The 24,451-nt window shown below is 42.5% G+C and overlaps 1 long non-coding RNA gene across 1 annotated transcript in view; it reads right to left on the bottom strand.

Annotated features, from left to right (window-relative positions):
• LOC144587502 (uncharacterized) overlaps positions 1-22,317 on the bottom strand; it is a 34,911-nt gene extending 12,594 nt beyond the window's left edge. Inside the window, exons 1-2 of the long non-coding RNA XR_013542660.1 lie at positions 22,226-22,317; positions 375-460 (exon numbers count right to left, since the gene is read on the bottom strand). This is a non-coding gene — a long non-coding RNA (uncharacterized LOC144587502). The remainder of the gene's footprint in view (positions 1-374; positions 461-22,225) is intronic.
• Positions 22,318-24,451: the final 2,134 nt, after the last annotated feature.

The raw sequence follows: 24,451 nt of genomic DNA, 5'->3' as shown, positions 1-24,451 counted from the left end.
CGGACACAGGAGGACACTGCATCTGCAGAAGGGCAAAAATCGGAGAGAAATTGTCCTCAGTTTGATTTTTTAAAAATTGTTCAGTCGCTCAAATAAGCATGGAATTATTGGTCTATAGCAAACAGCTTGAAGAGACATCTTTAGGATGCAAAACTCTTCCCATACGGTCAATTTAAACAGTCCTCATCAGAAGTTCATCTTTTAAAAGCAAGCCACTGCACGAATATCTGTAGCATCTTTGAACACAAAGGGATTCATTAGGCAAGATACAGTACTGATTCTGCATTTAGAAGCAGGATATCTTAAAGAGAAAAATACTATCTATTAATTTGAATACAAGCTTGTCTCAATACAGAGTTGGCAAATTAGCTTACTTTTCTTTTGCAGCTGTCCATTTGGGAGATTGTAGGGCTTTGTTTGCTTAGGTCTCTTGCAGTTACTGCTGAAAGAGTTGCACGGCCTGGGGAACAGAAGAGGAGGATCGGAGGAGGAAACACATGTTTGCCTTAACATGTGATCTGTCCCTTAGATCTGTCACCAAGCATGACGGTGGTTCTGGTTTTATTTCTATTGATGATTTTTTTAAAAAACTGTAGTTGTTTGCATCATTGTTGTTGGTTTGATTATATGATTTGTTAACCTCCCAGAATAGTGTCTGGCACTAATGGGGTGGTGAATCAATCAATCAATCAATCAGGAACAAATCTGGGACCTGGGAACTCAAGGCCTACCCCCATTTTAGTGGCCCCCTAAAGCCTCCTTACTTTGCCCCCACCACTGCCACTAGAGGGGCGATAAGGTTTGCATGCAGAGAAGGGAGAAAGGTGCCTAAGGACTGCCCCCCCCCAGGAAGTGTGTTTACTCTTGTAAATCAAAGGATGCCATCTTCTCACCCAAAAAGCTGTGCATATGTGGGGAGAATCAGAAGTTAATTTCTGCCGTTTTCAAAAAGCACCACCACCAGAAACGCACCTTTTTGGTGAAATTGCAGTGGCTGTGTATAAGAAAGAAAACCAGTCCCTGGTGAATTAGAGTTGCCCTCCCCTCACCCCCCATGTCTAGGGCCTTTTCAGTGGTTTTGCCTACTTTGACAAATGCTCTGCCAGCTCGGGTTCATGCATTCCTAGCAGGACTATTTTAGGGGATACGTATATTAAAACCTGGCTATTTAAGAAAGCCTTTGATTAAAAGTTCCAAAATGGTGTCAAATATGGTTTCCTTTGTTCACCACCTTGAGCTCTTCCTTGAGCAGGGTAGAAATATAAAGTTCTGAGGCAACGATGTCACTGGTGTTCATTTTTACTTATTTAAATAAAATGAGTCAGATGCATGTTATCAGTCTATCAACCGGTATGGGGAAACAGGCCTCAACCACAATAGCAAAGGGCTGGTCCTTGTTTTGTCCACCATCCCCTCTATAGTATGACATAAACCTGCAAACCACTGCTTACATTTGCTCCCAACTCAAGAAAAGGCCATAGGGAGAGGAATATGTGGAAGAGGCAAGCGGTGCTTTCATTAAAAAGAACGTCTCCCATTGCTCCATTCAAAACGCCAAAGGAGAGATTTTTTTTCATCACTGGCCCCAGTGGCAATAGAACAGTTCTCTGCTGGCCAATTTCTCACTTTTAGTTAGTCCTAAAGTTCTCAGCCAGTGGTTCCCAACTGTGGGTTCCCAGAGGTTCTTGGACTACCACTTCCAGAAATCCTGGCCAGCACAGCTAGTGGCAAAGGCTTCTGGGAGTTGTAGTCCAAGAACCTTTGGGATCCCAGGGTTGAGAACCCCTGTTCTAAGAAGTTGTGCCAAATCTCCCTGGACACCTTTGTGATTTACTCCCAATACAGGCCATCTGGCTGCAGGTTGCTTGGATCCTTGGCTCTCTGTCCTGTGGTTCCCATATATTTGCAAATGCAGTAAGTTATGGAAAGAGGATGAAAGGGAATCAACCAACATCCCTTTTGGTAAAATAGATGATAAGATGACTATTCCCCATCACCAGCACCACCCTCTTTCAGCAACCCTTGAAATAGCAAAACAAAAAACAAAACAAAACAAAAAACCAAACAAACAAGCTTTATGAATATTGAAATAATCTATAGAAGCCTGGTCACAAAAAAAAAAAAAAAAGGCAGGCATAGCCATGCTGACGTTTAATTATACGAAGAGGACACCTTTCTTGGGCCATCAGGGAAAAAAGCACAAAAATGGGTGCAGAAGCACAAACCGTTGTGCAAGCTTTCGGCAGAACATTCTCTACATCAGGAACATCTGTGTGTTATGTGGTGTTTTTTTTTTTTAACTGTTCAGAGAAAGCTTTCAGAATTGCTTGTCCTTTGGCACCCTTTTTGTCCCTTTTTAGTTAGCCGAACAAAGGTATTGCCTTGGTATGAATTTCGGAATTCCCTGTTGCTTGTGATATTGCTTAGGGATAGCGTGGCCAGATGTGAAATTCAAGACGGGGTTTTGTTTTTCTTTCAGAAACCACAGTGGTAGTTTCAGTAGTTATAGGATTTTCAATACCACACATCAATCGATCCGTAAAAGCTGCCCCCCCCCCCAGTAATTGACAGAACAATCTTTTCCTAGTGAGATCCAAGACTCAGGCATACCCTCTGTTTTGTAAGCCTGCTAAATGTATAAGTAAGTGCCTCACTGGAAACTAAGCATTTCTGTTGCTCTAGACTAGGGTTCGGAGTGGTCCGAATAGGGTTCAGAAGGTAGTGGTAGATCGCTGGACAATTTATAGTGGATCATGAAAGAATTCCGCCTCCTGACTGCTTAACTGGAGCTCAAGGAGAAGCCTCAGGATCTCAGCTCCAGTGACAAAATATCAAGGTAATCGGGGAATTAAGTAGACAGAGAAGTTAACTGCCTGTGTAAGGAGAAAGATGTGATTTTTAAATTAATTTAATCATCATTTATTAATCACAATAGGGTGAATGGGTTTGCTGATTAGCAGCTAAGTCCAAAAATGGTAATCCTTGGAGTTCAAAAGTTGAAGATTCTGGGGAGTGGGGAAACCCTGTAGGAACTTGCAGCTCAGCCCTAGCCCAGAAGCCTTGAATGGCTGCAGTAAACCTTCACAAGGGCTTGTCCAGACAGGCAAAAATAACGCAACAAAGGAACATGGGTAACCACGGTTTGTCCTGAAGGAGGTTTGGCTTTCCCCATTTTGGCACATAAACTGCCAACACCAAAGCCAGATCCTGAATCCTCACTTCTCCAGGCTTCCTGGAGAAAGAAATCCGTATAAATTCCATTCTTGCTGCCGCTTTGTCCCTGGAAGTTGGTTGGTTTGCTTCTTTTTTTTCTCAAAGGCAATTAAAGAGTTGATTAAAGGCTTCATTCTGAGGCGAGGCTGAGCACAGAAGCAACAGTCAGTGGTGCCTTGTGGGAATGCTAGCTCCATACCACCGAGAAGGCAGCAGGGTCTCCTCAAATTAAGCTCATGGGTGAGTCAGTCACCTGGGCAAGGACCTCGGGAGGTTGCCAGGTAAATAAATTACAGTGGTGTCTCGCTAGACAATGATAATCACTGAAATCTCTGTTTAGCGAAATCATTGTCTAGTGAAAAGCATTTCCCCATTGGAATGCATTGAAATCTGTTTAATGCGTTCCAATGGGGAAGAGTCGTCGTTGTCTAGCGAAGATCGGCCATAGGAAAGCCGCTTTGCAAACCGCCGATCAGCTGTTTAAATCGATGTCTTGCGAAGCTTAGGTCCCGAAAACAACCATTTTGGGAGCGCGGAGGGAGCTGTCAAAATCATCGTCTAGCGAAAATTGGTTTGTGAAGCAGGGACCAAATATTGTCCAAGAAATTCCCCCATAGGAATCACTGTTTTGCGAATCGCTATAGCAATCGCAAAAAGCCAATGTCTAGCAAAAAAATTGTCATGCGGGGTAACTGTCTAGCAAGGCAACACTGTACTAAAGAGACAAGGTGGGATGGGGGAATTATGTCAACTGTGGGAGCTCCCAGTGGTTGTACATGTGTGGTTGTTTGCCTTCTGGTCTTTTGGAGAGAAGATGAGATTCATATACTCGGTGCAAGAAGTGCCTGGCCCTCAAGGGATGCATATGCTTGAGACCATTTGTCACGATACTGGCCACAACAGGGAGGATCCACTGACCACTCAGCTCCACTGTCCTTATTTATTCTGGTGTACTTCCCAGGAGGGTCCAATGTGCTAGTGACTGGGGGAAAAACATAAGATTTCTTCACAGCCCTGCCCGGCTTTCTTGGCTGGTCACCCACTCAGGGAAGGAGGCAAGACAGGCAAACCTGTGCTCCTGCTCAGGCCTAGCTGAACAGCCCCAAAGCCGCACCTTGTCTGCGAGTTAAGTATGTTAGCATAGAGTCTTGGTGAGTAGTGCTTTTTTCATTATTATCACTTATAATAGTATTTTCGCCAGTCACTGCACCCTTCCCTTGTAAGAAAATTTGAGAATTTTTAGGAGGAAACAGTTTGCAAACAAAACAATAAACCAATCCTGTTGACAGTGAATACAGTAACCACTCTCTTTTCTATTCCTCACCATTGGCTTTTGTCCCAACAAAAAGTTTCTGCGAACAATACTTTACTGGTTTGCCACTACTGAAATGCTGGTAAGACTTGTCAAATGGCCCATTGTGGTCTTGACAGTCACTGGGTCCACAGTTTTGAGAAATCAAGCCACAACCCTGGATCCTTTGCTACATTGTGATTTACTTTATCTTTTTGCAGACAGAATAATTTCACCACCATCACCATGGTCCACTAAACTTTCATTTTCAGCAATTATTTCAGCCCCAGCATGTGTTGTAAAATAACTTGATTCAACATTTGCAGTAGAGATATCAAGAGAATTTACAGGCAAAGTGAGATCAGTAATGAAGCATGTGCTAGAGATGAACCTGCTTGTGATACCTCAGTGATTCTAATGTCATATTTTGATTCTGAAGTGATCAGAGTGGTATTTACTGTCCACTTCTGATGATGGAGACTGGCTTTGACCCGGAATAAGCATATCATGTTGTAGAACTTGTGTGAAGAAATCAGACACCTCTGCAGTCTAAATCTCTTCTCTTGTTTCTTTTTTTGATAGTTTTTGCTTTTGTGCACCACTTAACTGAACACGTTTCATCTTGGTTCTTGTGGTCTGTGGGGTCTGTCATGTAAATTGACAGACATAACGAAATACATATTCAGTTATCACCACCAGTCCACCACCATGCAATAAATAAAAAATAGAAAATGTATGCATAGTCAAAAGCAAAATCACTTGGCCATTTTCAAGAGTTTCACAACATTTCCTAAGCACTACAAAATCATGAAACATTAATTACATTATTTGTTAAAGTTATAAAGAAAAAAAGGACTGAGCATGCTTATGAAGTGTCAGAGTCTAGAAGCTACTAGGTGGCCTTTTGCCACCTGGCAGGGGCATCAGGGCCCAATCCACCACACAGGGTAACAGAGCTAGAACAATAAGGCTAGCAGGAACAACAGGGCAGGAACAAGACAAGGCTGGAGCAAGGCTGCGCACATAGGCCAAAGCAGAAGACACTTGCATTGCTGAGGCAAAGTCTGGGAGGGAGACCCACTCCTTCAATAGGCCTTCCCTCCAGGCTTCCAGGTGGGCCCCTCATGAGTGGCCTAGTAGCTGCTGCGCAGGCCGGGGCCTGAGCCTGCAAACACCAGGCCATTCCTGTGTCAGGCTGGCCCTGATCCTGCAGTTACCTTACCAGGGCCACGTAGGCCAGATCCTGACACAAAGTTACAATGTTAGCACGTGCGTTGTTGCCTGTTGGCATGCTGGACGCTGAGTGCGCTACTAGCGCCCCTGCACAGTCTCATTCTCAGTGGACAACTGAACAGGACAGCCGACATGAACAAGACTTAGGAAGTTAGACAAGAACGATCAGGTGAGCCTCCGTGGACCGAGGGGCAATTAAACAGACCAGATTCTAATTTTGTTGTATTCCCAAGATTAATGTATATCATCATCATCATCATCATCATCATCATCATCATCATCATCATCATCATCATCATCATCATTATTATTATTATTATTATTATTATTATTATTATTATTATTATTATTATTATTATTTTACTTATGCTGAGGAGGTTATGTTTTTGTCGGAGTATGTGTGTGTGTGTTTTTTTCCTACTGATATACAGATTGTATACAAATTCCACAGGCTGCATACAAAGTTTCCTGTTTTCATTTATTTTCCCCCTTCAATTTCGTGACCCTTGGCGAAGGTCTACACTCTCTGAGTGTTATTATTGTATATATCCGTCTGTAATTTTTTTCATGGCTGAACCATTTGCAATATTGCACCATATGGCCCATGGTAAAATTGGCTATGGAAAATTTCTGTGGTGTCCCCTCTTCCCTTGATGACCCTAAGCACGTGCTTATTGTGCTTAATAGTTCATCCACCCATGGGTGAATGGGTCATTGACTGGAGAGTCATGGAAGTACAAACTAGGAGCACAAACCTCGAAGGAATGACCAGCCTATTCAGACAAGGGGAAAGTGAAACCAAGATGGAGGATAGATATATCAGGGGTCTCCTACCAACTCTCCTCAGACTGAAGAAGCTACTAGGATGAGTAGTGAAATGTTTCAACCTAACAAGAAGTCCAGTTGCTATGACTCAACTTCTAAATAACCTCACTTGGATGACTGAGAATCTTCACAGACGTAGCGCTTTTACTTGTGATAGGTGTTGACACACATACCTGGTTGTGATGTCATGCATAATTTAGATCAGGGTGTATATAAGTTGGGGGATCTAAGACCTAGTTGCCCAACCCAAGGAGCCACAACAAATTGCTCAGGTGATATAGAAACCAGGAGAATTTTTTAAAGCTTCCCCCTTTCCATGCAAAGAACAGAAACACTGGACTGGGGGAAGTGGATAAGCATTTCACATCTTGTTTGAGACAGGAACTGGGTTCTTATTTTGATGGGGGTGGTGTTTAAAACTTTGGTTGGAATAGGACGTTTGTATCCCATTTCTAGAGAACATTAAAGTACATGAACACTGCAATAAAGCATGTCTTTTCCTTTAAATGTTTAAAGGTACCTTTCAGAATTGAAGGAAATTAGCATCATAATGGCAAATGCAGTTCAGTGTTACTATGAAGCAGTGCATGTGATGGACTAACATTTCTTCGATGACGCCTGAGGTGGTGGGTAGCCCATCAAGAAAGGGCCCTTAGGGTTGTGGCTGATGGCTGGAGGAAAGGCAAAATCCATCCTAGGGATCCATAAGAAAGGAACGTTTTTTTAAAAAAATTAATTACTGTAAGTTGCCATGATGCACTGTATTGTGTAACTCACACTTGGAATATTGTACTGCCTATGGTTCTTATTGCTGTACTCCAAAAGCAGTACAGTATTGTAAAGCTGGAAATGGTGCAGAAAAGGGTAAGCCAAAGGACCCACAGGGCGAAGGACCCTCTCCTGTCAGAAAAGTTCTCAAGGTCTGTCCCTTTAAGTGGAGGTGTGATAAAGGTGTATAAAATCATGCAGAGTGTGGAGAATGGATACAGAAAAATCCCCACCCTTTGTAATACTAGAACCAGGGGTGCAAGACTGCACCAAGGAAATAGTTCTATACAGCTAAAGTTTGATGTTTGCTATCCCAAAATATGCTACAGTGACAGCTGCCAGCTTAGATGTCTTCAAAAGGGGGATTGGCCAAGTTCCTAGAGGCCAAGTATCAATAAATACTAATCAAGGTTGTTGTATGGTTCCTCCAGGACCAAAGGTAGTATGAATCTGATACTCGTATACAGTGGGGTCTCTACTTAAGAACGTCCCTACTTAAGAACAATCCAACTTAAGAACAGCTCCATTTGCTAAATTTTGCTTCTACTTGAGAACAGAAATCCAAGATAAGAACAGGAAAAAAAAAACTTTCCTGCTCTTTTTTTAACCTTAGGTCATCTTAGGTTAAAAAAAATTCTCCCCCTAGTGGTAGAGTACGTATTAACCAGCTTTGCATTAGTTCCTATGGGAACTAATGCTTCAATGTACAAACGCACCTCTACATAACAAAAAAACAGCCAGAACGGATTAATTGGTTTTCAGTCCATTCCTATGGGAAGTTTTGCTTCAACTTAAGAACGTTTCAACTTAAGAACACCATTCCAAAACGGATTAAGTTCTTAAGTAGAGGTTCCACTGTAGTTTCTATGGATGGAAAAGAGCAGATACGGATTAAATGGTTTTCAATGCATTCCTATGGGAAATGCAGATTCAACATAAGAACTTTTCAACTTGAGAACCACCTTCCAATACAGATTAAGTTCTTATGTAGAGACCCCACTGTAATTCTGAATGCAGGTTGATAGAGCAATCATGCCCCACCCATAGACTTCTCATTAGCTCCCTGGAAATAGAATGGTGGATGAGATACTCCTCTCACCTGGTCCATTTAGGGCCTTCTTCGGTTCTTGGGGGCCACACAGTTTTGGCTGCAGTACAACTAATTTGTGGTGCTCAGTCCCAAGTTGAAGACCATGTACCTAAAGAGGGAGACAGAAGGTGTAGCTTTCCAGATACTGGAATTCCTATCAGCCCTAACCAGCATGGCCAGTGGTGAAGGATGATGACATCTGTAGTCCAGTCCTGTCTGAAGGGCCCCATGTTCTCCATTCTTGACCTAAGCTGTATTTGATCATTGTAAAATGGCGGAACAGTGCGGGAGAGATATAAGAAATAAGTATTCATCTTTTTAGTATCTTACTGACTTGGGGGTTTTTTTAGTTCTTTTTTTTTTTAAAATTCTTACTTGACATGATGGATTCTGGCCTTTTGCTCACTAAAATAAAGGCCTTAAAAGCCATCCCCAATGACGTCACCTGCAGCGTGGTATTATTCTTAAAATAACTATTGCTAGTTACTTTCTTTTATCAAAATAATTCTCAAGACTCCTGGAGAAACACAGGTTAGAGATAAGCAAGTATGAACATTTACCAATCATAAGAAGTTTTAAGATCAAATTTCACAGACCTAACGATAAGACAGAGTTTACAAATGAGCAGAGCAGTAGAAGAGGGAGGGAAAACATCAGGAAAACATTACTATAGCACTGTTCCTTTGCTGAAAAGAACAAATTCTTCCAGCAGCATACAGTAATTTCTATTTTAGTGCCCACCCCCACACGCTGGTCACCTCAGAATACAATATCCTGTAGTCTAGGATGCTTCTGTGCTTCTGAGTAGCTGCATAATTGGAAATGAATAAAGGTCGGGGATAGAGCAGTGGGACCAGATAGTCCAAGCTGGAAAATGTATTAACATACTTTAATCAGTCAGACCAAATTCCACTGTGACATATTTCCTCAACAAATTAATTAAGTGGATTCTGGGTTCTGTCACTGGAGAGAAGAACAAAGATTGGGAACAGCATCTCAGAGAAGGAGTCAAATGGCCAGCCGTATATATTTGGATGAAGTTTTACTTTCCTGTGTTTGTATATTTATTATTCTTTCAGTCTGGCATTTTGGAGAAATACATTTATTCTCAATGGAAAAGTATTCAAGTAAGGAAGGGACATGAGAGAAAAAGTATAATAAGTAGTCTCTTTGGGAAAAATTTGGAGAAAATGATGTGTGCTTTTTAAAATCCCAATGCTAGTCTCTAATTGCTTTGCATAACCTTCCTTCTGTGAAAGCAAGGACTTGTTCATCCATTTTGGTTTCTAGCTAACAGAAGGAAGCTGACTTAAAGGGACTGGTCGGATGAGGAAGTCCATTGGTCTGAGCGAGGAACAGGACTTATTTCAGTTTCTTCGGCCTTTTGATAATCTCTGGTCCAAATATTATAAAGCTATGCTAGTGTTCCAGAGGTGTGATTCTGGCAGATGTGCCATGAAAGCAAAATGTAATTTGATATTTACAACAAAGACTTTTACCATACTTGGAGAAAGAAATTAGTAGTCTACTGTGCAGGTGTTCAAAATGAATTCAGAAAAGGAAGAGGCACTGGTGATAATTTTGCAAATACACCTTGGCTACAGGAACATGCCAAAGAAATGCAGGAGGAAACCAGTCTATGCTTTACAGATCACAGCAAAGCCTATGAAAACTTATATATATTGCTCTGAAAGAAATGGGTGCCCCATAACGTTTGATTGTCCTGATGTGTAACCTATTACATATCTGCACAATAGACTACTAATAGAACAGGTTATGGAGAAAAGGAATGGATTCCTACTGGCAAAGATGTCAGGAAAAAGGTGTATTTAATTTCTCCTGTTTAATTTGTTTGTAGGACATATACAAAGGATTAGACTCAGAAGGAATGAAAGTTGTTGGTTAGAACATCAGTTATTTAACATTTGCAAATGGCATTATATTGCTAGTAGAAAATAGCAACATCTTCAAATAATTACTGGGAAAATTAGACAGTGCAAAAGCAGAATTAAAGTTAAACATTAAAAGAAAAGAAAAGTCATGTCTACCAAAGAATTACATAATGTGTAATGCTGACAATAATAAAATCAAAATTGAAGAATAGGGTTCTAGAGCAAATCAAGTATGAACTATCCCTGAAGGCGAAATGATGAAACTGAGGCTGTCCTACTTTGAGCATATCATAAGAAGGCAAGATTCTCTGGAAAAAGACAATAATTCTGGGGAAGGGGGAAGGCAGCAGGAAAAGAAGAAGACAAAATACAAAATAGATTGACTCCATAAAGGAAGCCACTGGTTTGAGTTTACAATAGCTGATCAGGGCCGCTGAAGACATTGTAGAGATCACTCATTTGTAGGGTTGCCATAAGTTGGAGGTGACTTGATGGCACAGAACAGCAACAGATCAAATCAAGCCTGAACTATCACCAGGAGCTAAAAGGACTAAACATGAACTATTGCATTTGGGCGTACCATCAGAAGACAACATCACAGGAAAAAGTTAATGCTAGGAAAAGCATAAGGCAGTAGGAAAAGAGGAGAACTGAAGATGAGATGGATTGCCTTGATAAAGGAAACCACAGTATTTAGTTTGCAAGACCTGAGCCGGACTGTTAACGACAAGACCTTTTGGAGGTTATTAATTCATAAGGTCATCATAAGTCAGAAGTGACTTGATGGCACATAGCAACAGCCACCAAGTATAGAAACTGTAATAGCTTACTGGTAGAGCACATGAGTATTGATGCACAAAAGCTTAGATTCAGTCCTAAACATGTCCAAGTAGAGATAAAGACCCCATTTTTATAGTTTGGCCAACCTGTATCGACAATATTGACTGAAATTGATAAAGATATCAGCATCTTATATTTGATGGCTGCTGAGATCAGGGAAGGCTTTTATAGAGAAAGCGTTGGTAGATTACCAACCATATAGTCTCTGAAGAATGATCAGCCCCTGGACCTTGTATGAGCAACCATTTGTCCTGAGAACGTATACCTACGGTCAGGGCCAGCCTAGGATGTTTTGCTGCCTTCCTCAAAGGACAGGATGGTGCCTTCCCCATTCTTTGTTTAAAACTGGATTGTCAGCTGACTGTAAGCTGAACAATTAATGGGACAATCCTGCCCACAGTCTTGCAGGGATCAACAAAGAAGCTTATGGAGCAGACTCCAGACTGTGACCAGTATCTTGTTGCTTAGTGTAATAAATCACAGTAGAGTAGGCCCCTTGAATCAATGGGGATTTGACAAGTCACCTCCTCCATAGGTTCCATTGATTCAAATGGGTCTACTCTAACTATGACTTACAGAGGAATTGATTCAGCAGCCCTACTCTAATGTGTTTTACCACACATGCATCATGTCTAGAGACAGCATGAACCTTGGTTTGGAGGTTCGTGCTGGTTCGTACACCCCTGCCTCCCCAGTCAATGACCCATTCACCATTTAGAGCAGGCTCCTCTCTCCTCCTCCTCTCAGCTACTCAACTAGTCCACACGAGCACAGGTTTGCCTGTCCTGCCTCCTTGTCTGAGTGGGTGATCAGCCAAGGAAGCAGGGCAAGGGAGGAGGACGAGAGCACGTGCTGGCTGGTGAGTGGGGCACTGGCTGAGGAGGCAGGGGGAAGGGAATGCGGTTTGTGTCCATCTCTCTGTGAGACCCATGTCAGCTTTCCTAGGTGTTACGGGGACATGCAGCTTCAAAAGTCCCCTGCTCAATGCTCCACTGAGCCCTTGCGATCCTTTACTATCCTCTCTAACTGGATTGGATCAGGAGGACTGCAAAGAATCCAAAAGGTTCCGTGCCTCCTTGTGCCTTAATGATCCTCCTGATTATTCTTGAACAAGAAGGATGACTCTTCCAACAGTGAACAGGTTGATTTGCTTGTTAATGCCTAACAGTAAGCCCAGTTGATTTCTAAATTGTGCATAGCACTCTTTTGAAAACCTGCCACCTATTCCTTAGAGCCCTCAATGGCATCTTCAGTTTATTCTTCTCTCTGGAATAAATAAGACCTCATTCAAGAGATGTTATAAATTGCTTAACTGCCTATTTACTTTTGGAACTAAAATAATGCTTTTACAAATGTTTGACTTGTTTATGCTTTAGAATCCTTAGGACATTAAAGAAATAAAGGCCTTTTTAATTCTTTAAACTGAACACGTTATCCTATATTTGAGTTCTACTAAACACACTACCTCTCTCCTCCAATGTGGCTTTGGTACTTTAGGAAGCTGCAGTCTGTGCAACAGGGAGCGTAGTCCTAGTGGGGTAGGCACAATCCTAAGAAGAATCTCCAGCAGAATCCAAAAATGCATGTGGCTCTATTGATATACCTTATCTTCAAATAAACAAACCAGATCAAGCAACACAGAGAGTCTACTGGCACCTTAAGAGCTAACAACTGTTATTTGGCATTGGAAGAAATGGGACGCAGCCCCATGGGACACAGCTGATGCCAAACAATATTAGTCTTTAGAGCATCACAAGGCTGTTTGTTGTTTTTTCATGCTACCCTCCTGGAAGCCAGTTCTAGCCATTGTGATACCAACCAGCAAATGGTCTGTTGTAAAGCTAATGGGTCTTAACTGTGCATTCAAGCCAAAGCATCACATGTTGCTTTCTATCAAGACTGGGGTAGCTCACAGCAATATAGTGTTAATGGGAAAAGTGCCCTGCTCCAAAAATACCTATTTCTAGGGGAGGATTTCTATGACGTGTCACTTTCCTCCCTGCCACCTCTGTTTGAGCTTATGGATGGGTTTGAACATGTTTGTGAGTAATCTGGTGAGAAAGGCCAGATTCCTCATAAACATGTTTGAGCTTGCTTATGGGTTCAAATGTAGGTTGCAGAGAAAATGTGAGATGTCATAGAAATCTACCTTCATCCCATATTCTATCACATCTATTGAGTGCTGAAACTAAATTTAGACTACATAAGAAAGTAGGCAAGGAAGAGTGTCCCGGTCTCTGTTAATCGAGAAGTCCCCGCACTTGTACCCTGCGAGGCCCACCTCTGGCCCTCTCCAAAGCATTGGGAAGGATTCTGATCATGCCATATCTGGATTTACTAAAAGCATATAGAAGTTGTATGGGTAATAACACAGTATAAGAATTTTACCCCTGGTGACAATCTCCAACTGTTTGGATTGGAAAGATAAAAGTCTGCACAGAGTGACGAGGGGGTCGCTGTAGATGTCCGTGGGCACTGCCTTCCGAAATGTCAGGACAAGTGAAGGAAGCCTGGCTTATTATGTATGAGCAGCAGGCTAGTGCACATTGCCCACATGCTCCAGATTGGAGTAGGAGTGATTTTGCCTCCTGGTTTGTTTATCGTGTTGTCTGAATGCAGACGCTGCCACTACTGTGGCTTCTTAGATGGCAGGCTGGGCTGAGTCCCCATGAAGAGAAGGAAGGAAGGAAGGAAGGAAGGAAGGAAGGAAGGAAGGAAGGAAGGAAGGAAGGAAGGAAGGAAGGAAGGAAGGAAGGAAGGAAGGAAGGAAGGAAGGAAGGAAGGAAGGAAGGACGGACGGACGGACGGACGGACGGACGGACTGCTACCCTCTGCAATTTTCCATTTTCTTCCTGGAAACAGGCATGTCTGATCGGCTTTGCTCCCATGTCTGGCATACAGAGGAATGCATGAGTAAGACCATCCCAGTATAGGAACATCATCTAATTATATGTTTGAATCTTTTCATGTGTTGTTCTTTCCTCAACCCTCTCATATCTGAGAAGCATTTTTAAAAATGATACTGGCATTCAAATGGGATCCTCATGCTTTAATTAGTAAGCCTATTTTAGGGAACCCCCTCTCCCCCCAATCTAAAATGTACTATGTCCTGCTGTAGATTTTCTATGTTTACTAAAGTTTTATTCATATTCTTGTTCTACCTCTCACCCCCCCATCATTATATGAAAAAGACAAGAAAATTACAAGTAGAGCCTTCTGAAGGTCAAATGATATCTTATTTGAACTTTGTAGTTCTCGCCTTGAGGGGCTGGTATGCGATTTTAACCCCAGAAATTGTCAGCAGCCCTCCACCCCACAACTAAGGTAGGTAAAGTTTCCCCTTGACATTTAGTCCAGTCGTGTCTGACTCTAGGGCGCGGTGCTCATCTCCGTTTCCAAACCTGTTCTCAAAAGGCCAGAAATTTGTACAGTATTGCTAAAATATGATCCACTATTTTATTCATTTTAATGGCATCTTAATGGCAATGCAGTTTTCAGATGTGAAAGGGAGAAAAGCATAGGTTGCTCTGGAGTGGGAATTTTGTGTGTCTGAGTGTGTGTGTGTGTGTGTTGCTGTGAAGTGGAAAGGTTGTTGAGCTGTGTGTGTGTGTGCTTTCTAGAGATGGCCAGATGTACACTCTCCCCTTTTTTTACTTTCTTTTACTGAAAGATGAGATCATCATTGCCCTTTGATGTTAATACAGTATCTTAAATTTCCTGTAGTATGCACTTCTGTGTTTTAACAAAAGCAAAGCTGCAACTAACAGAGTGATTTGATATGCAGCCTGTATTGCAGCTGAATTCACACTCAGTGATCACACAGGGGCTGTGGATTGATTCGGGAGTTCACTGTTCATGCTTGAAGTGATGTGATTCGCATTTCAGCCCACAGCCCACCTTTTTCATTTCCTTCCTCTGTTCCCACCTCTGCCCATCTTTTTATGGTTCGCCATCAAGCTGCTTGGTTTCGAAAGGACTGAACATGTTCCAGAAAAGGTAACAAGATTCCAAGGTTCTTCACATACAGAAATACCACAAATCACAGGAACATTTGAATGGTCCATTTGAATGGTTCTGGCTTGAAAAAAGTGGAAGCCCTGAATGGCAGAGGAAAAAAAAGCTGTGTTGGGAGCAAAAAGGGCCGGACTAATTCCACTCAGTCTTTGCATCATGCGATCAGAAAAAAAAAACAACTTCAAATTAACCAATAGCATAACTGTGGCAGATCCAGTGTTTGGTTGTGTTCTCACAGTATAAAACAAATCACTAGAGTGGGGCTGGAGGGCTCGAATGATGGGAATGGCATTCGTATGCAAACCGTTTGCTGCCAATTTCTGATTCTCTCTATTTCTCTTTATTCTCTTCTCAATGGGGCAGGAAGGGTAAAGATAAAGGTTCCTCTTGACATTTAGTCCAGTCATGTCTGACTCTAGGGGGCGGTGCTCATCCCCGTCTCCAACCCATAGAGCCATTGTTGGTCCGTAGACAATTTCCGTGGTCAATGGCCAGCGTGACTAGACACAGAATGTTGTTACCTTCCCACCGAGGTGGTACCTATTTATCTACAGTGGTGCCTCAGTTAGTGTTCGCTCCGTTGAGCGACGAAATCGCTTAACGACGGGGTTTAAGCGATCACAAAAGTGATCGCTTAGCGATAGTCCCTATGGGGAAAATTCGCTTTGCGATGATCACGGGGAAGTGATCATCGCAAAGCCCCCATTTTCGGCCAGCTGATCGGCTGTTTCAAAATGGCTGCCGGAAAAACAAAATGGCCACCCACTGTGTTGCCCCGCTTTAGAGACACCGAAAATGGCCACCCCTATGGAGCATTTTCGCTTAAGGTTAGTTTTGAAGCCCATAGGAACGCATTAATGGCGTTTTAATGCGTTTCTATGGGCTTTTTAAATCCATTTAGCGATGAAATCGCTTAGCAATGTTTTTTCCTGCACGGATTAACATCGCTAAGCGAGGCGCCGCTGTACTTGCATTTACATGCTTTCGAACTGATAGGTTGGCAGGAGCTGGGACAAGCAACAGGAGCGCACTCCGATGCGTGGATTCGATCTTACGACTGCTGGTCTTCTGACCTTGCAGCACACTCAGGTAATGTATAATTTAATGCTTAGAGGAGGTGACTGAACAATTGAATGCAGCGTTTTCAATGAAAAAAGTAGTTCTGAAATACTATGAAGAGAAAGCTAGGCAGCCACCAATGCTGTTCTCAAAATAAGGGATTTCATCATTGCCGTAGGATTTAAGAAATCAGATAATAAAACTTCAGCTTCAGGAGAAAACCTGAGAGAAAGAGCAAATCTAGAAGACAGGAGACAAAATGAGACCAGCCAAAATACTTTACTAGACAGATCAGTTTGCAACACATAAATTGCAACACAAAAGTTGTGGAATGGGACATTTTCCAAATTCCTATCAGCTGGCCAGAAATATCTAACCAGAGGGCAGCCCAGAGCCTTATTCGGGCACTACACCAAGATACATGGGGACCCTCTCCACAGTCATCTATTTCTGCAGGTACACATAGCCACATATTGCTATTCGCTATTCAGACATCAGCCTGGGCTTCCGTTGGGGAGGACAGCATGTTCCACTGAGAACCCTACATTGATTTATTCTATGAATATACCATACATATAAGCGGTGCTGTATGCTTTGCACATAACATGCCACCATGTAGCATCCCCAGTCCCTTGGAAATATTCCTGCAGAAACTCTCAGGCATCAATTCCTGAACATTGAAATAAAGGGCAGCCGTGTGGTCCAAACGAAATAAAATACAAATGCAAAAATAGGCAATACCTTTATAGACCACTAAAAGAAATACCATACAATACACAAACTTTCGTGGATTAAAACACTACTTCATCACGTTTGCATCAGTGTTAAGAATGTAAAGTCCAAAAGTTCATGGCAAGATGGAATTTGCCAGGCACTTCTCTCTTAGATGTAAGTCAGAATGTAATCCCTGAATTTCTGGATGGCTTGTTGCCACCTTTGTGTGAAACCAATCAATCAGTGAATAACACCAGCGTATGTATCAGAAGAACAGTTTAATTGTATTTGCCTAGTTCTTAGCGACGTTCTGCTTTTCTTACCCTGATGAGCTCAGGGTAGTCTTCTGAGCGGCCATCCTCCACATTTGATCCTCCCAGGATCACAGGGAGGCATTTCAAGTGGAGGAGAAGTGAATCAGCTCAAATCCTCCAGCTGAGTTTCATAGCTCAGTGGGAATTAAAGCCCACACATCTCAATTCTCAGCCCATTTCCTTTAGTGACTGTTGGCGGCTGGCTTTCCCAATGCATGTTGCATTGAAGTGTTACTGGTTTGGGTTTTTTCCAATTTGGGGGCAGGGCCTGGGGAAAAGAAAAAGGTGGGATCCTGTTTCCAACAGGGGCCATCTAGTGGACCTGTAATCTTATCATTCCTTTATCAAAGGAGCAGAAACTTAAACACCAGGCCAGGCATTTGATCGCCTCTTGTGACAGGGGTGGCAGGGGTAGGCGGCCAAATGGGGTCATCCACATGGGAAGATAAGAGGAAGGGGAAGAATGCTCAGAAATATCCATAAAACACCTGTGGCTTAAAAAAAATTCCTTTGTCAAATCAGTTTGAAGAATGAATGCGAAAACAATGAGTTTCATTCGCATTTTCAGGAAGATTAAGGGGATGGGATTCATTGCTTTCACTCACTTCCATGTGCTTTAATGTGTCCTTATCTGCAGAGGTTTTTATAGCCAGTTGAGTGTTTCTTCCTAAAATCAAGCAACAATTCTTAGCTTAAACAAGTGAAAATGTGACTCCATTAAGAATTAAGCGTTCCACACCATTTGGACCATTTATAGTATACTGATGTTACCGAAATGAAACTGAATGGGAAGAAAGAGGAGGAGATGATGATGATGATGGAGGAGGAGGAGGAAATGTGAAATACTCAGACTGAAAGGTTTCAGTGCGGACTTACAGCACTGAATGGCTGGCAATGAGTGTTGAGGAAGTAAATCCTTTGCTTTGTATTCCTGCATTGAGCAGGCGGTTGGACTCGATCGCCTTGGAGGCCCCTTCCCGCTTCCCTATTTGATGATTCTATGAAATCTTTTGAATGTGGATCAACAATAATATCAACCCTGGGTTGGGGCTGCTGTGTTTTAGGGAGCAGTGGGGGGAGGGGGAGAAGGCAAATTCCCTGTTGAGGATCATCAGGAAAGGAACTGAAAATAAAACGGCCAGGATCGTCGTGTGTTCTGGATTGATGCTTGAAATCCTTCTCCCTGCCTCGCCCCCCTCTCATACTGCACTTGTGGGCTATCTCTTCAGGCTTTCCTTTGGGGTGTCTAGTGGGTCCCAAAGCAGAATGCTAGACAAGGGAAGCCCAGAGACTTGGGTCCTGACCAGTGCCTCGCCACAGACATCTTCTGAAGGGGGTGGCTTCTCTTTGTGGGCATCCCTTGCTGGAGGCAAACAGGGTGGCCATCAGGGCGGGGGCTTCTTGTTCCCCGTCAAAACCTGTGCGAGGCACAAGCACTGTTCTGTTTCAGGCACCAGGCCTCAGACCATTTCGTTTGCCCAGTTCATCAGCTTTGCCCTTTTGTCCATGAAACTGTGTATCTACTTTTCCTACCACTAAACTAATAATTCTCTCATCATTTAGCAAACACGATAACTGCTACATAATTAACATTGCAATTATTAGGAAGGAGGGAGGGCACGTTAAATGTGTGTTGTCCCTAGAAGATGGTGCATCTGGAGAGGGAGAGAGCGCATTCATTTAAAAAAAAATAGAAGAAGAAACTAGTTATTCCTGGAGATCATGAAAGAGGTCCTTCAAATGGTAATTTGGTTATGACAGCATCGAACCTTTTGAAGAATGGCCTGTTAAGGGACTTGTGTACAGGTTCGTGTTGAAGCTCGTTATACAAGAGCTTCATTCTGACTCTTAATGAATCCCTTCAGCTGTTAATTATCTTCTGTGCTGCAATGCCTTCGAAATAATCCATGAGGTGTTACAATAATTAATACTTTCATTTTCAAAGAACTTTATAGATACCTGTCCTTCCATTTTTCCCTGTTAAAAATAAACCGATTCATAGTGCAAAACTTTCTTTTAAAAAAAGAAGACATTGATGCTTCATTAAAATATTTACAGTCCAAAGAACTGCTATTCTACTCAACAGCTGCTCATGCCATGTGTCAAGTCAGTTGTTTAAAGGCCAAGTGATATCAACAGGATTGGGCCTAGGACCTATCTTTTGATAGCCGAAAATACTTGTACCCAATTCCCAGGGATATCCATCCCACTTAGAATTGCCATTCAGCGGTGGCTAAGGCATCTGGTTGCGGAGTGAAAGGCTGGGAGTTTGATTCCCCACCCTGCCTCCTTCAGAGGGGCTGGAATGGGCGATCCATGGGCTCCCTTCCAGCTGTGTCGTTCTAAAATTATTTATTCACCTCCCTGAGCTGAATGCCCTCGCCCTCTGTGTAGCATTTTCAGGAAACTGGTGGAATTGCTGTGCAGAAACTGCTGTAGAAAGGAGGGGCCCTACAAGTCGTCTCCCACCAACCATGTTCACATATTTTATTTTATTTTAATGTACTTTTAAACCACCCCCAAACCATAGCTCTCTGGGTGATGTAGAATTCATTGAGAAAAACAAGAGTAGAACAAGATTTGTTTGGCATAAACTCTAATGGAAGTTGACTCCTCTCCTCTGATGAAATGGAAATGATGAAGTAGGCTACAAGTCCATTAAAGTTTATACCAAAAAAAGGAGAGAATCATTTATCTTTAAGGGCCATAGGACTCTTTGTTTTTCTTGCTGCAGCACACCAACACAGCTACAGTTTAAATTCATCCTGTATATAGAGACTAAATGAACATTATGGGGCAATTCAGGCCTAAAACTGGGAGGAGGAAGACTTTGCAAAGTTTGAACTGATACAATGATTAACACTCTAGACCAGGCTTGTCCAACCCGCGGTTTCAAGTTACACTGCTGGCGCTTGTGGCCGGAATGTGGCCGGGGCATGTCACAACGGTAGGGGGGGAGAGGGAAGGAAGGAGCGGGAGGGGAGGGGAGAAGGGGGCTGCGTGACTGCATTGCGCCATCCCCGTCAATAGGTGGACCCCCTCCCGGCCCCATAAAGCCACCGGAGTCGAAGCTGGCAGCCTCTGCTGTCTGAGATCGCAGCTGCCGGTCAGTGCGCTTGGAGCGGGGCTGCGGAGGACGGCTAGGGCTGCCCCCCCATGCGGCCCAAAACAAATGTATGTGCGGCCCAAACCAAATTTTCATCTTCTAATGTGGCCCAGGGAAGGTGAAAGGTTGGACACCCCTGCTCTAGAGCACTGGTTCTTAACCTTGGGTTACTCAGGAGTTTTGGACTGCAGCTCCCAGAAGCCTTCACCACCAGCTGTCCTGACTGGGGTTTCTGGGAGCTGCAGTTCAAAAGCATCCAAGTAACAAAGGTTAAGAACCACTGCTCTAGACCAATCAACTGATTGGCTAAGTGGTTAAACTGAGGTACTGTAGTCAAGACTCTGCTCATAACCTGAATTCCGTACTGATGGGGCTCAGATAGCCAACTCAAGTTTAACTCAGCCTTCAAGCCTTCCAGGGTCAGTAAACTGAGTAAGCAGATCAGCAGGGCAGGGGGCAATGTGTTTTAAGGGTTATGGGGCACTATATAAGCATCTCTCTCTCTCTCTCTCTCTCTCTCTCTCTCTCTCTCTCTCTCTCTCTCTCTCTCTCTCTCTTATGATGACAAGTTTCTTTAATTTCCTAGGTTGATGTCCAGGTTTGATTTGCCAGACTTGATGAAATGGCAGTACTGTATTTATAAATGCAGCACTTGCTTGTACTGTATCTAAATATAGACCTGCATCACCAACGGCCTTAAGCTGTCCCTCCACTCAAAGAAATGATCAATACAGGAACAGAAACTCACAATATTCATTTACAAATATTTGTTTTTGATGAATAAATATAACATGCATGATTTCAGGAATTAATGACACAAGGAATTAGATTCCCCAGTCCTAGAGCATCAGAAGGAAAGTGGAAAGGATTTCCACTCAGGAAATCCTAGCATGAATGCCTTAATCCAGAGGCAACTTGACAATACGATATTTTTGTTGTTGTTCTTGTTATTTCTATACTATATCCTTTTCAGCTGGCTTTGTTGTTCATTATTGTTCTGAGTAGAATAAAAGATAATAATTTAAAATAAAAAAAACTAATGGAACTGCCTCACTGGAAAATCTCAATAATAAAGTAAGGACTGGAAACAGTAGAACATAGAAAAAGATAAAACCCATTAACAAAGAATTAAATACGTTACTGTATAAACCAGGTTAAAATCACTGCAACATAAAAATGCAAAGATCTCAAAGCATTAATGTGACCTTGTACAGTGGTGCCCCGTATAGCGAGGTTAATCCGTTCCGGATTAACCTTCGCTATATGAAATCTTTGCTAAGCGGGAAGTAAAAAGCCATTGGAACGCATTAAACTTCATTTAATGCGTTCCAAATCAGCCCTAAACTTCCCACTTAGAGAAGTTTCCTGGCCCCGGGCAGCCATTTTCGCGCCCTCCCCTCGCTTGCCGAGGGCGCGAAAACGCCGCGGGGGGCCATTTCGGGTCGTTTTGCGGCTTCAAAATGGCCGCGGACGACCCGAAATGGCCCCGCGCCGCGTTTTCGCGCCCTCCCCTCGCTTGCCGAGGGCGCGAAAACACAGCACGGGGCCATTTTGGGTCATCTGGCGCCCATGGCCGCCGGACGCCCCAATCGTCGCAAAGCGAGGTGCGGCGATTGGGTGCTCCGTATAGCGATCCCGAAAAAGGGGATCGCTATACGGATTCGTCGTTATACGGTGCGCTCGCTAAGCGAGGCACCACTGTATTTAATACTTTCTGGTGGTAGGTCTGGATGGAATTTTTTGGGAGGGTTTTTAGCCTACACACGCCAGAGTGGTCTTTTAGACCAGATGGGCGGGGTATAAATCAAATAAATAAATAAGTAAATAATAAATCATTCTCCATTCTGGGAATTCATCCTGACATACCTTACAGTCTCGCTTGAATGTGGCTCATCTTTGAGAAAGAACTGGAAAGATTTGAGGCCTAGCTCAGCCTAGTTTCCTGTTCAGAAAAAAAGATCCCAGCTAGCATTGGGGCAAGAATACGAAGCTGTTTCCTTAGTGGTAAAGAAATGACTACGATTTTACTCTTTAAGGGCCGTAAGATTCTTTGTTGTTCTTGCCCTGAAACACCAACAGGGCTACAATTTAAATTCAGCCTGCAGATTATGGGGCAATTCAGATGTAAAATTGGGGGGAATAATTGCAAATATCTCTTAGCCCTCTTTAGCAAAATCTGCTAATGAATATTACAGAAGTAGTGCTTGGCACTGAAGCTGTCCCTTGTTCTTATAATGCAAACTGATGCTTGTGTCCCCCACCACCACACCACCAAGGACTCATGGGTCCATTCATATCTCACCCCCTCAAAAAAAAAATAAACCCTATTTTTACATCTGCATGCGAAAATCTGAAAACACATCTATATATTTTAAGAGGGTTTAGCAAATATACTACTGGAATACTGTTGCAATAAGAATTTGAACATTCATTACATATTGGAAATGATTGCTAGAATGAATGCCAAAATAAAATCAAGGATGCTGAAACTGTACCAGCTAATTAAGACTAGTTGGATGGTATGTTCTAGTACCTCATGTTAGGTACATAGAAATAGCTAGTACACGTCTGGAGTCTGCTATTGTAATCATGCGCTTCACTGCCTGTTGTGCATATCTGGCAAGCTTTCTATAGCCTTGAGGCTATCAATTGCGCAAACCTTGTCTGAGCATGGAAAGTTATTTTGAAAAAGTAATTCATTGTAGTTTTAATTTCAAGTTTCGCCAGAAGTCGTTAGTTATAGATGTAGTACATTTTTCCAGACAACAATGCTTTTAGCTTTCTTATTTTTCAAGTGCATCACAAAAAGTTTAAAAACAACAACAACAAAAAGACCCTGTGCCTATCCCTACGCCATTGCACAAGAGGACACTGATTGTTAGGAAGGATGGAAAACTCTCGGCCTTGTGGCTGAATCTGATTCTCCCAGGGTCCACCAATTTGGCCATCTGGACCCCTAGAAGGTCATGCCCCCTTTCCCATGATGATCCCATCTTTGGGTGTTTCCCCAGATATTATGTACAGTATAGGGTTCTTATTTTCTAAATGCTCCAAATGTCTTTCTTAAGCAGTTAGAGCTGTAAGCTTCAACATTCAGGGGAATTTGGGCCCCATCCTTTTGCCTTTAAGGGGTCACAACATTTTGTCCTTTTATTATTATTATTATTATTATTATTATTATTATTATTATTATTATTATTATTATTATTATTATTATTATTATTATTATTATTTGGTCTTTCGCCTTTGACTGCCCAGGAGTTAAATGCAGTCCTACCGTTCCACCTTCCGAGAAATTCTCTAAAACTGAATTTGGCCCTCAGATTGAAAAAGGTTCTCCACCCTTCTTCTGGGCCAAGAAAGGATTTTATGATGACTCATTGGCATTAATGGAAGAAATCTGAGCATGCCCTTCACTTGTGCACTGAAAAGAAAAAGGAAGAATTTTCTGTGTAGAAAGGACTAGAGTTTCTTTATGAAAAGGTTATCTTTGTAATAAAGATTTTTTTATTTAAAAAAAAAAGCAGGAAGGATTGCTCATGCCATTTATGCTGTATTTTCTTCTTCTTTGTGCTTCTCCCCTCCTAGAAGCTGGATGCCATTATGGTTATTTCAACTTGGATATGGTCTCTTTAACAGTGATGTTGTGTTACATCCAAACCAGTCCCCAAGGTTCATCAGCCGATACGTTCTGTTCCCTCTGCTCCTCTCTTGCCATGTATCTTACCTTCAGTGATGGGCTATACCAGTCTGTATTTTTTTGTGACTCATTAGGGACAAAAAGTATTTTAGCTGTCTGCAATTTTATCTGTTTGTGATTTCTTGGACTTCATGCATTAGCTTCATTTGGTCACCCTCTTGAGACTCCTGTGTTAAAGCTTGTGATTCCAAGCCACACTGAAGAGTCACAAATGCTTTATTTTAATCTAGATTAATTTCGACCATTTAAAAGGTAAATAGCCAATCCCACCTTGAAATAGCCAGCATCCCCCACTCCTGGGAATCATACCATCATCATTATTGTCACCACCACCACCACCATTTAAAAGGTCTGTTTCCTGCTGTACTACACTTTCCAAGTGACTGGTGCTT

The sequence above is a fragment of the Pogona vitticeps genome, chromosome 1 (assembly GCF_051106095.1).
Source record: "Pogona vitticeps strain Pit_001003342236 chromosome 1, PviZW2.1, whole genome shotgun sequence".
Classification (NCBI taxonomy): domain Eukaryota; kingdom Metazoa; phylum Chordata; class Lepidosauria; order Squamata; family Agamidae; genus Pogona; species Pogona vitticeps.
Note: the sequence above shows the minus strand (reverse complement) of the source record. Positions and strands in the feature narration are given on the sequence as shown.